Below are 13671 nucleotides of genomic sequence, written 5' to 3'. Positions count from 1 at the left end.
GAGATGTGCAAGGACTCTGTGATTTAGGTAAGGCCAAAGCACCCTTGAAATGACTGCTGTAAATGAATGGTTCGTGTGTTCTTATTATTTGATTATAGAGAAGGGTACGAGATGACATGCAGGTCATCACAGAGAAGCTGAATTCTTCGGTGACATCATTGGAGTCTGCTTGTCACATTCTCTCCTCCTCACATTCTCAGCTCTTCTTGAAGCACTTGCCTCTACCTGGATTTCTACAAACATTTCAATTTGCAAAAATAGAACAAGTGTTCAGAAGTTAGGGGAAAGTGTAGAAAAGTAGACTTTTCTTTTTTCCTTTTAAAAGTGATGTTAGTTGCCTTGTGTGCTTCGTAAGTGAGCTAGAAAGACAGGTAATAAAATATTGTAAAAAATCAGATGATATTAATGTCCTTGAACGAACAAGAGTTGCTAGCTTAACACTGTGAGTTAAAAGAGTGATTGTGGATGTTTCTTAACTTGAATATCTGTGCATAGACTTCTGAATGGGCAACAGGACTTTTTTCCAGCCGGAACTTGCTTTCGCAGCGATGCTGGTGGTGGAGCAATCAGGTGGAGAAGCGTTTCCCCCCAAAAAAGTGTTGCTTGTTTGCCTCCCCGCCCCCCTCCCAAAAGCCAGGAGTTCCTGTACCTCTTTTTCTAGAAAAAAAAGCACTGTTGGGCAATATACATGCACTGGTGTAGGTCTCAAAAATATGTGCTTTGCTGGACACGTAGTTGAGAAAGAAGAGTTTGGGATTAATAAAGGTTGAACAAATGAGAGCCCTTTGAACTTCTAGCTGGAGTTGGCTGAGACTGGAGGCAAAGCCTTGGGGCATGTGTGTGCTCTAGTAGCTGCAGGTAAGGAGTGCCTGTTTCCTTCCATTATGCTCTGCTGGTATATTGCAAAAAACAGCACAACTTTCCCCTTCCAAAGGAAACTAACCCTGGGAATGCTGCTCATGGGAATTCCTAATGTTCAGGGAAGCAGGGAATGTAAAATGAGAGGAAAGAAAGCATTTCTGATCACTGCTGCTCAAAGCAAAACCAACAAGAATGTGCCGATTTTGTACAGCCCCAATTTCCTTTGGAAATCATAAAACTGGAATCCAGGTTCTGCTTTCGAGTTGCAACACCTGCATTACAAGCAGCAAGGAGCTGCATGTGGGCCAGTTGCGTGGAGTTGCATGCAGGCAAGTCAGGAGCTGGAGTCAGGAGATGGTCAGCAATAAAAACACCAATGCCAGTGAAGTTAACTCTTCATTCATAGAAACCCAAGCAGCTCAGGTGACCACAGAAACTCTTCCCAGCAGGTCTTGCCCCAATGAGCCAGTTGCGAGGACTCAAGGTCCCTGCCTTCCCACAGCTGTCTGTCTCCTCCTCTCCAGAGTTTTCCCCAAACAGCCAGAGACTGTATCTGCCTGCAACTAATCTCCCCTCTGTGTGTTCTGGGAGCTCAGGGGGGGATGGGAGCTGGTCGCAGCAGCAGGGGGAGACTCTCTGGGTTCTTTTTCTACATATAATTTTTATTAAATTTTCTGTTTTACAATTTAGAATACTCATTTAAACATCCGTAAAATATCAGTGACTTCCCTTCTTCTCTTTCCATTTTGCATATCACAAATCCCTGCATATTTTACATAAACTAAACCATTCCGTATTCCACTATTGCATCCATCAAAACTTATTTACACTGTTGAATTTATCTTAATGCTGCCAATGTTTTCAAGAGTACAAAATCCGCCCCCACCATATATTCAATAAACATTTCCCAAACTTCTCTAAACGTACAGTGGACACTCGGGTTGCGAACGTGATCTGTGCGGCGCTTGGGTTGCGATTTGGCGCTTCTGCGCATGAGCAAAGCGCAATTTAGCACTTTTGCACATGCGCGACCCCGGAGACCCGGAAGTAACCTGTTCCAGTACTTCCGAAAAAACACAACCTGAAGCATCTTTAACCCAAGGTATGACTGTATGTTCTTCTTGTTCTCTTATTCTATATGTTAAGTCCGCAAGTTGCACATATCCCATCAGCTTAAGTTGCCATTCTTCTTTTGTTGGGACCTCACTCATTTTCCATAGAGACTCTCTGGATTCTTCAGCAGCCTGCCTCATCTCTGTCTCCTGCCCGCCCCCTACTCTCCTGCCTCTGAGTCTAGACTGCTCTCTGTCACAGCCTCTTCCTGCTCACTAAACCCTGCTGCCTCTTCATCTTCCAGCACCTCCTTCCCCTAGTCTTCTACCTCTGGCCATGCATCGGCATCCCCACCAATCCCCTAGCTCTGAGCCTTCTCCCCCCACCCCAGGATTCCCTGGGGGGGGGTTCCCCAGCTGGGGCCTCTCACCACTCCTCTGCATCCAGCCAGTCCATGCCACCACCCCAGAAAACAGTAGGAACATTCTGAGGTTCTTCTTTTCCTTCTAAGGTAAAGGTAAAGGGACCCCTGACCATTAGGTCCAGTCGTGACCGACTCTGGGGTTGCGGTGCTCATCTCATTTTATTGGCTGAGGGAGCCGGCGTTTGTCCGCAGACAGCTTCTGGGACATGTGGCCAGCATGACTAAGCTGCTTCTGGTGAACCAGAGCAGAGCACGGAAACGCCATTTACCTTCCTGCCGGAGTGGTACCCATTTATCTACTTGCACTTTGACATGCTTTTGAACTGCTAGGTGGGCAGGAACAGGGACCGAGCAACGGGAGCTCACCCCGTCGCGGGGATTCGAACTGCCGACCTTCTGATCGGCAAGTCCTAGCCTCTGTGGTTTAACCCACAGCGCCACCTGCGTCCCTTCTTTTCCTTCTAGGGGGAAAGAATCTCAATGAACTTTCTCGGGGAAATGTCTTGAGAAACTTTGGCTCAGCTCAAGGAAGAAGCACTAGCATTGATGCAAGAGAGAGCCTCAGCTTTCATTAGGATACAGCGGGCAATGGGGAAAAGGACCCGACAGCATTCTAATGAGGGCTCTGAATTTCTCTGCACTGCAGCATCTGTGGAGCAAAACTGAGCAATTGCATGAAACCTCAATTGTTCTGAATAGAACTTTTCCTGCGTTAGAGACTTCTGGGCTATTCAATAAAAGCTGGGAGAAAAATCAAGCTGTGCTCCTTTGGCCCAATAGTAGCAGCACTTGGTAGGATTGTTTTGCAACGTTGTCCCCACCCCCACCCCCCACACAAACAAAAGGCAGAGTGTCCAAATGGTTGGTGCAGCTTGATTCTATTGCAAGCCCAAAAGGAACAAATAGATGTTGGCTCTCTCAGCACCTTCCAGTTATTTGTTGCATTGCATTGCAGGAAGATAGGACTCTGCTTTAGGTGAAGGTCAGGCCATTTCTTCATCTAACCCGGCATTGTCTACTCTGACTGGAAGCAGCTCTCTGGGCCAGTAAAAAAAAAAAAAAAAAAAAGGTTGCAGGTGATGGGAACACATGGTTCCTTCCAATTTAATTGCTGGATTAAATACCTATAGTGGTATTCAGGACACGGGTGATGCTGTGGTCTAAACCACTGAGCCTCTTGGGCTTGCCGATCAGAAGGTCGGCGGTTCAAATCCCCGCGACGGGGTGAGCTCCCATTGCTCAGTCTCATCTCCTGCCAACCTAGAAGTTTGAAAGCACACCAAAAAAAGTGCAAGTAGATAAATAGGTACTGCTCCAGCGGGAAGGTAAACGCCGTTTCTGTGTGCTCTGGTTCCTTTACCTTTTTTTTTTTTAGTGTTATACAACACTAGTCCTACTCGGAGTAGACCCATTAAAATTAAAGGACACGACTAAGTTATGACCCATTTGAATGGGTCTGTTCTGAGTAGGTCTTATTCCACCCCTACATTTTGAGTTTTATTAATTGGTTGGGGGCCAAATTTATTTACTGGGACCTTAAAAGTCAGGAGACACTTGTTTACTTTTTGAAACTATTTTGGTTCCGGTTTGTTACAGCAATAGGACCTGGAAAAACAGGAGAGCCAAAGTATGCAGGGGTGCTACTGAAGTCGTATTTGTTTAGAATTCTTCTTTATCTACTGATGTATCCACTGAGTGCTGTGTCCTGCGTATGAATAGATAATGGCTGTCTTTGACCAGGAACAATAAGGGTGGTGGTTTTTTTTGGGGGGGGGGGTACATTAGGAATCACCTTTCCCCCCAACCTGATCCTGCTCTTGGGAGGGGGGAAATCCACCCAGAAAAGTGAGTTTTGGTCAGGATATGCAAAACCTAGCTCAAAATCCTAAACTCTCTGGGTGTGGGTGGGCGTGCATGCATACATGCACATGTGTGTGATGCTACCTTTATGTGTATGAACAAGAATTTATTCCCTACTCAAAGCATACATGCACATGTGTGTGATGCTACCTTTATGTGCATGAACAAGAATTTATTCCCTACTCAAAGCAGTATAAATTTAATTTTATAAATGGGTTCAATTTATATTTCACCTTTCCTCCAAGGAGCTCAAGGCCATAGGTGTGGTTCTGCCCACCTCATTTAACCCCCACAGCAACCCTCTAATGCAGGCTAGGTTGAGAGGCCCAAGATCACCTAGTGAACTTCGTGGCTGAGTAGGTATTCGAACCCTGGTCTCCCAGACCCATCACCCTGACCACAACACACTGACTCTCACATATCTGCATGGTGCATAGAAGATGCCTCTTTGCCAAACACCTTCTCCCCAGCATCTATTTATGCTGCCAAGGACTAAAGATGGCATTTGGCTCCCAAGTCCCTTTTCTAATTTGAATCCTCTGCACAATGCAGGCGGCAACTGTGCATCAAACCATACATGTGATCAAAGGGGCGGCTGCCGTTGCCAGAGCTAAAAGTAGCTCAGTAATTGAAAACAACCATTTCCTGCAGTGAATCGATGTTGCAAAACTTGGAGTGGGATATTCTGCCCCCCCCGTCCCTCCCCCACCCCCATTCTTTGTGGCAGGCAATAGATCTTCAGCAGTGTATAAAGCAGCAAGCACTTTTTTTAAAAAAGCACAAAACCAAGCTGCATGAAATCCAGCACTCAGCTTGCCCCCAAATCGTTTTTGGGCTTTTTTTTGTGCTTTGTCAGATGGCTATGCTGCCAGGAGGAGATTTCTTGAAAGAACAATGCCTTGCTGTCATTATTTTCTTTTCCCAGCTCGAGAGGTACGTGCAAATTAATGCAGGGAGGACTGCGGCGCAAGTGAAACGCAGAGTGCAGGGCTCAGAGGTTTCCATTAAATTTTCCACAGCTTTTTGAGAAAGCTCAGCTTTAAACAGCTGCTTCGGTAATTGATTTACGCAGGGAGAGAAGAGCCCAAATCCTAACCAATCTGTGATCAATAATGGTTTTTTCTGCAGGCTGAAAAGGATGCTGGGGGCTGGGGAGTTAACAGTAGGTGGCATGTAGCTGACTTTGACGCCTTATTTTCTCTTTTCTATTTGTACTTGCTGTAATAGTCAATTGAAAACGTAGATCTAACTCTGACCTCCTCTGTCAGCAACACTGATTACCAGCCAGGAGCCTGTTTGTTTTTCAGTTGCCAAAAAAAATGGGGGCGGTGGGGGGGCAGAATCAGTAATTTTCATCTGCTCCACTTGCTTCTGACATTTTAAATCTTAATTTGAGTTTAAACATCATCTAAAGCTAGTGCCAGGGTAGATAAGATTTGCAAGACTGCACAGTCAAGAGCCCGCATTGTGTACACCACAGGAAGAGGCACCGATAAAATTTGAATGTTGCAGATAGAAATAAAATTGGGGCGGGGGGGGGGGAATACAGCCCTGCAGCAATGAGTCAAAAAAAGAAGTACAAACAAAACCAGCCCTTGACCGGTGTAGTTCCAGAATCACGAAGGCTATGGAAACAAGGCAAACTCAAATGCTAAAGAGGAATGTACCAGCCATGTTTCTGAGAAAATGAACTTTCAAGTCCTCGTTTTATCTTACTTCCTGACAAATGAATTCACAGCAGAAGCGTATTAGCTTCTAGGGCAGTGAATGAAGTGGAAGAAGAGAAAGCTTTTACAGTAAGTACCCAGGAACAAAGCAAGATCGTCGTGGCCCCATCTGCATGACACGTACAGTGGGAGAGCATCTCTTTCGCATGCCTAAGTTCCCAGGCTCAATCTTCCTCAACATCTATGTGGCGTTTGCCCTCCTAGGTGGGTCAAAAGGAAAGGTTTAAATGCATGTGAAGTGATTGGCCAGTGGGAACCCAAGGGGAGGAGTTAGAGTTGGAGTTGTGTGGAAGTCGGTCGGGTGTTAGAGAAGGGAGAGTGAGGATACGTCTGTGGGTTGGGATAGTTTGATGTGAGGGAGATAGAGAATCTGTTGAGGGGAGTCAGATAGACAGTTGGGATAATCAGTTAGAGGAAATACGAAGGTATAGGCCGGTAAGAACCTAAGATTAAGAAACTGACAAGAAAAAATATCTGAAACCATAAACTTGTTAAGGCTTATAAAATAAACTTGTTTATTTGGTTTAATGTTAACAACTGTCTGGACTCTGTGTGTATCCGAGAGAAACAGGTTGGTGGCAGCAGGAAAGCAATCACAGTGGTGGCACAGGGATCAATAGACCGTCAAATGTCTGGGGACCCTGTGTGATCGCCACAATCTACAACTAGGGGTGGGAGAGACTCCTGCCTGAAGCTCTGGAGATCCACAGCCAATCATTGCAGATGATACTGAACTAAATGGACCAATGGTCTGACGTGGCCTAAGGCAGCTTGCAGGGTGTTCCGAAGACAAGCTCTTCCACACCACAATGAGAGTTGCAGGAGCCTTGTTCTCTTCTGTATCTGGCCACCCTGATAAATAATCAGTGACAATGTTGTGCTGCTCTACCCCACACTTAGCAGTAATAGTTGGCATGTTTGTTTGGCAGCATGTTCACACTTCTGTCTTGGTGGCATCTATGCTGGTTCTGTCACATGCACAGAATGGAAGACGTCAGGATCCTCAAATAATGTGCTCTGTGGGGAGCTGTCCTCAGGCACCAGGCCTATGGGCAGACCAAGTCTGAGCCACAAAGATGTCTGTAAACATGACATGAAGGCTGGCAACATCAACTCTGCCATGAGTGCCTGGAGACACTCGACGGTCAGGTCATGTACCCGCAGCAGTGATCAGAGGAGGAACGACTGCTGAGAGAAGTGCCGAGAGAAGAAACACCATCGTGTATCTCAGCAGTGAATCCAGATGGCTTCTGCCCCAGCTGCAATAAAACATGTCTCTTTCACATGTGGTTTCTACAGCCACAGCAGGTACTGTAACTCGCCCATGGTTTGACTTTACCCCCTCTGGCACGCTCCTCCATTGTCTCCCAAGACAGGCAGATGCCAACAGAAGACTACCTAACGCTATACAGTGGTACCTCGGGTTAAGTACTTAATTCGTTCTGGAGGTCCGTTCTTAACCTGAAACTGTTCTTTAGCTAATGGGGCCTCCTGCTGCTGCTGCTGCACTGCCGGAGCACTATTTCTGTTCTCATCCTGAAGCAAAGTTCTTAACCTGAGGTACTATTTCTGGGTTAGTGGAGTCTGTAATCCGAAGCGTATGTAACCTGAGGTACCACTGTACATTATTTTGTGTCACACAATCTTTGCAGGAAACGAGGCCAGTGCAAATTGCATTAACCCTCTTCAATATTGCATTGTTTTGGTGCAGGGCATGCAAGGAATCTTATAAACAAACAATAGCTTTATGAGGGGGACTAATTAGGAGCTGCTACTCCATTTTAAGAACCAATCTGGATAGCTCCCCAGGAATGCCAGCAGCATGGATCGCTGCCCATGGGCAAGGGCTATGTAACAAGGCTTAGGAGCACATCCTACTTAGGAGCGGACCCCATTCTGAGCTTCTTCAGGTGTCCAGGAAATTAACCCGGTCACTCTGGGGTTTCCAGAGTGGGTGTGGATTATTTCACCCAGCGCTACATTCAAATGGTCTCTCGTCCAATGCATGTTTGCATGTTAGATATATAAGCAGATAGACCAACTGTGAGATATTCTCATTGATTTAGACTGCAAACCTGCAACAGTTTCCTGTCAAATTAATAATCCCATTTACCATCTGCTTCAGGTTTTTTTTGGGGGTGGCACACACAATATCACTGAGGTAGACTACCTGCTATAAAAATTCAGCACAAAACCCATTTGCATTTTTAAAAGACCCTGAGAACACCTTTTAATCCATTTGGGGTGGGGATAACAGTCCATCCAATTATTTCTTGCAGTGTTTATACTCAAGTGTGGACCAGTGTCATCCAAGGCACACCATCAATCATTCCTCATAAATTATAATGGCCTTAAATGTAAAATGCTTTGCACCGTTTACCGTGTAAATACAAAATCAATGTAATTTTCCCTGATAATGACAGGATCTCTCTCTTTCTGCAATCAGCATTGTTCATTTGACTGAAGTCCTGATAATTTAATGTACTGTCATGCATGAAACTGGATTGTCACAACAGATTTAGAGAGAATGCCAAGTTTTAGCATTTCATTATGGCGAGTCTGAGCTCCCAGAGTATCTTTCGTGTCTGAAAGGAGATCCTGAGAACAAGCAGGCCTCAAGAATTTTGATCATAACACATTCTGGCAACCAGTAAATATTAAATAAAAACTGCAACTCGCCAATTTTATGACTGGAATGTCAAATTTCAGGGAATGCTTCGTGAAACCAGTTCACATAGATGTTGATGCGGCAGGACTATACTGTGATAAAAGAACAGAAACCGACTCGAACGTATTAGAAGCCTTCCTGTACTAACAGGTGATCTGAGAGGAAGTTCTTTTACTGCACCCAAATCATAGAAATGCTTGTCTGCTCCCAATGAAAGTGTTTCCGTTATTAATTGCATGCATTTTTGCAACGTAGCAATAAAAGCTGTCAAGCTACTGTTCTGTTCCTCTGCTTCCTGCTTCCCTGAGCACAGCATAAAATTCCAAGCAAGCTTTTACATGATCAACTCCTTTGCATGGACAGGGCTGGCTCAAGGTATTTTGCTGCCTGAAGCAAAACAAGATGGTGCTCCCTTCCCCCCAGTTCCACACCCAGAAGCCAATTGGACGGGCAGTTGAATCTTGCTTTGACACTAGCAACAGGACAGTGTCATCCGCCACACCACAGAGGAGCAGGATAATGCAGGCAGTACATGACAGGCCACGAGGCACACCGCGCACTATCTTCCATCAGAGAACAACAGCCACCTCATGCCACCTGCCACCTGAGGCAATTGCTCCCCTCTTGTCTGATGGTAGGGTTGGGCCTGTGCATGGAGGAAGGACTGGAGACAAAGGCCACATCCACACCATACAAATAAAGCACTATGATAACACTTTAACAGTTGTGGTTCCCCCCAAGGAATCCTGGGAGCTGCAGTTTATTATACCGAAGGTTGTTGGGAAACCTCTATTTCCCTCCCAGAGATACCACTCCCACAGTTCTGTGGAAAGAGGGATTGATGATTAAACTCTGTATTTGCAGCCAGCGTCTTTGAAGATAGTATCCCAGGTACCAACTGATCCTTGGCATGAATACCTGAGACCTAAGGACACACGCGGCTAATGCAAAGCAATGACTGTAAAAGCAAGCATGGACTACAGCTTGCTCCAAGAACTAAATTTGGAGAAACCTCCTGCATTTCTTAGCTCTTCTCTTCGTGCTTGCTGCCCTGGCATACAAATTGAAATCACCAACATCATCTCCCAACATGTTGTTTATACACCGGGATAAATTCAATAGGTTTTGGTTATGTTGCAAGCATATCCAATATGGGGCTGTGCCAGCATAGGAATATACACAGAGAGGCGCCATGGTGGGAACCAGGGAGGCAGCCCTTTGTGTGTGTCATTCTAGAAGCCTTTTAGCCATCCACAGAATCAGCGACATCAATGCTATTGTATGCTCTTGACAGACCCTTTCTAGTAAGCACAGGTGGTGCTGTGGTATAAACCACTGAGCCTCTTAGGCTTGCCGATCGGAAGGTCAGTAGTTCGAATCCCCGTGATGGGCAGCATTGCTCTGTCCTAGCTCCTGTCAACCTAGCAGTTCGAAAGCACACCAGTGCAAGTAGATAAATAGGTACCACTGTGGCAGGAAGGTGAATGGCATTGTTCTGTGTGCTCTGGTTTCCATCATGGTGTCCCATGGCACCAGAAGCAGTTTAGTCCTGCTGGCCACATGACCCGGAAAGCTGTCTGTGGACAAACATCAGCTCCCTCGGCCTGAAAGTGAGATGAGCGCCACAACCTCATAGTCACCTTTGAATGTACTTAACCATCTAGGGGTCCTTTACCTCCCCCCCCCTTTTTTTTAGTAAGCGGCTATAATGAGACTGTAGCTAACAAGCAGACTGGGCTTACACAAGGGATGGGGCACCAGATGTCACTGGACTTCAACTCCCATCAGCATGGCCAATGGCCGGAGATTATGGGAATCGTAGTCCAACAACATCAGGAAGGTCACAAGTTCCCATCCCTGACTTACCCTGTTGGATTTGCACTGGGTGAGTCTGTAGCGACAACGGAGGCAAACAACGCATGTGCTGTCTCAGCTTTGTGTATCTACTAGGCTGGTGTGCAGAAAGACACCATAGCAGCTGGTGAATGTACAAACATTTCCAAAGGCACGGTAATTTGTTTTCAAAAGACCATGTTTCATAATGCAAAGCGTACAGATGCCCTGTGTATCTAGAATACCTGAAGTGCTCAGCGCTGGGAGGGGGGCAGGCGGAAGACGCACAAGCACCACAAGGAAGACCAGAGAAAATATCTGCTTTGCTTTTCCCCTGTCATATTAATGGTGCTGATTCAAGAGGGTTTTTAATACGTGCGAAACCAAAAAGAAATATCTTATAATTACTTTAATTAGTTTCCCTTCCAAACTACCTATAAAAATGATAAATGGAGTTGATGAAGCTGATTTGCATATATCTGCCTCTTGGTGGCTTCTCTTTCCACTTCCCTTTTTAAATCCATGGCATGAAACAGACAGATTGTGCTCCATAAAACTCTCATCTTTCTATGTCACTGACAGGGATATTATGTTTATGGCAAACTGGCAAGATTAATTAGGGATGGGCTATTTTCATTTTGGCATCTATTGCTCTTGTACACATGCTAATAACTTAATGGGTGGTGGGGTAGGAATACTACTTTATTTTTTTACCACGATGGTGAGGTCCTTTGGAAAGTCCCTTTGCCAATAAAGTGGCGGCGTCATTTATATACAGTCCAACAGCTAGACTGACTTTTATTAAGTTGGTGGCGTTGGAAGTTAAATCAGGCCTAAAGTTACGAGAAAGGCTGGAACGGTTTCTGTCATGTTCATGGGCTTAGGTCTACCGTGTGACAGACATGTGTTTGGTAAAAGTATCCTTAGAAATATTTGTTAGGGTAACTAGCACATATTCCAAAATTAGGGCAACTGCAATTTCTAACTGTTTTATTAGAAGCAGTAATGGAAGCAATTGAAATTATTATTGGGCTAAAGCAACCCTTGACCTCATGGTAAGCAATGAAGAGGAAGGGGGCAAGACTCATTTGCTCAGGTCTGCTTCCTTCCCACCTCACCTTTCATGCTTGTTAACGAAGATCCTGAACATGGAATGGAGCAATAATCATTTTTTTTAAAAAAGGTTGTTTGACAACTAGGGATGGCCACATATGCAGATTTCTGTTTTTCTTGGCTTCTTAGTTTTTTCAGTCTTGACTTCACTTCTCCAATATCTTCAATATCAGTTTGGCATTTCCCCTGCAATGAAAATTCACTAGCATTTCGGGGCAATTTCCCCTCCCAGCCCCCCAGTATAGACATTTTTTGGATGCCACTTTGCCCAATACTTTTGCAAAGCAATTCCCCACAATATAACATTTTTTTTTGGATATTGCAATAATATACACATTTGTTGGATAAATGGACTAATATATGCATTTTCCCACACTTTACCCTGGTATGTGCATTTTTGCACACACCACTTGACAGGGGAGCTGCACTGCAAAATTCAGAGAAGTGCAACACGGATTAAAGTTTTTAAATGTTTCAGTTTGCTGCTTGTTGTTTTAGAAAGTGCGTATTTGGTAGATCTGCCTTTAAATCCAGGTGGAATAAAATGTCTTCCCTGACAACAGTGCCTGAATAATCCTGAATGCCTCCTCCTTGGTTGTTGGGCTGCCCCCATCCCACTTTGAAACCTGAGCTGGGTGCTGCAAATAATTTGAAAAGACTGGATTGTTCCCATATCTTGTGGCTATGCAGCTCGGGAAGGAGACCACCGTTTCCTCAGTAGGATGCGTACTTGTCTGTAGCCAAGCATATAATATCTGCTCCCCCTTATTGTTCCCTAATGAAATGCTTCATCTGGAAAAGATAGCCGGGAAGGAAGCGAGATCCGAGGTGCTCAGCACACACAGCCAGAGGCGCAGAGAGGCTTCCGCAAGCAGCTTTCCTCGCAGCCAGCTGCTCAGTGCATCGTGATCCCTGCCAAGGCATCTCTCTGGTTCATCAATTGACAGCACCTGCTCCCCTCTCAGCTTATTGGATCAGAAACGTCGGAGCACCTGGCTGAGCAATGGCACCAGTGACTCAGCGTTGCCTCCCACAACCTCAGCCCACGGCAGCCGAGTGCGTGAGCCTGATTCCTCCCTTCTTTTTGCAACCAGAGAAGCAGACGCATAAAAGTCAGGCTGCACAGTGGCTCTCGCCGTCACATCCTCAAACTGTACACTGGAGCTGCCATCAGACAGTCTCGTATTCGGGTGAAACCACCTAGGGAAACCAGGGCTGGAGTTTCCAACATGGATTCAGCAGAGGGTGAAGGTTAGAGCAGCCTTTGTCGACATGGTGCCAGCCAGGTGCTTTTTAAAAAAACACAACTCCCAAAAACCTCAACTAGGTGTTTTGGAGTACAGTGGTACCTCAGGTTACAGACGCTTCAGGTTACAGACTCTGCTAACCCAGAAATAGTACCTCGGGTTAAGAACTTTGCTTCAGGATGAGAACAGAAATCGCGTGGCGGCGCAGCAGCAGCAGCAGGAAGCCCCATTAGCTAAAGTGGTACCTCAGGTTAAGAACGGTTTAAGGTTAAGAACGGACCTCCAGAACGAATTAAGTTCTTAACCCGAGGCACCACTGTACTACTCCATGGCCTGGGGGCTGGATCCGGCCCAAGCCTTCTAAATCCGGCCTGCGGATGGTCCGTGTTTTTACATGAGTAGAACGTGTCCTTTTATTTAAAATGCATCTCTGGGTTATTTGTGGGGCATGGGAATTTGTTCATTCCCCCCCAAAAAAAAATATAGTCCAGCCCCCCCCCCCCAGGTCTGAGGGACAGTGGACCGGCCCCCTGCTGAAAAAGTTTGCTGACCCCAGTACTACTCTCATTAATGCCCCCCAACCCTAATATCTGGAGGGCACCAAGGTCAAGAAGGCTACTTTACAAAAGCAGGTGGGTACCTTTCTTTACAAGCCAAAAACAAGAGGGAAAATGTGACAAAGTAGTTTGTCAGATTACCCTGTGCCAGAAGTGAGAAAAGATTCACCCACCAAAATTACCTCTCATGCACAACTATGGAGAGGACATGAGCCAGATCCTCAACTGTATCTCATCACTCCAGTTCAGGGCCTTCTCAGCAGTATCAAAGACCTCTTGTGCCAGTACGATGATTTATTTTATATAATGGGTAGCCCAGGCACTGCAG

The 13671-nt window shown here is 45.7% G+C and overlaps 1 protein-coding gene across 4 annotated transcripts in view; it reads right to left on the bottom strand.

Annotated features, from left to right (window-relative positions):
* Positions 1-13671, bottom strand: part of HHAT (hedgehog acyltransferase) — a 168593-nt gene that overhangs the window by 3717 nt on the left and 151205 nt on the right. The window lies entirely within an intron of this gene.

The sequence above is a fragment of the Podarcis tiliguerta genome, assembly GCF_965153285.1.
Source record: "Podarcis tiliguerta genome assembly, chromosome: 3".
NCBI lineage: Eukaryota > Metazoa > Chordata > Lepidosauria > Squamata > Lacertidae > Podarcis > Podarcis tiliguerta.
Note: the sequence above shows the minus strand (reverse complement) of the source record. Positions and strands in the feature narration are given on the sequence as shown.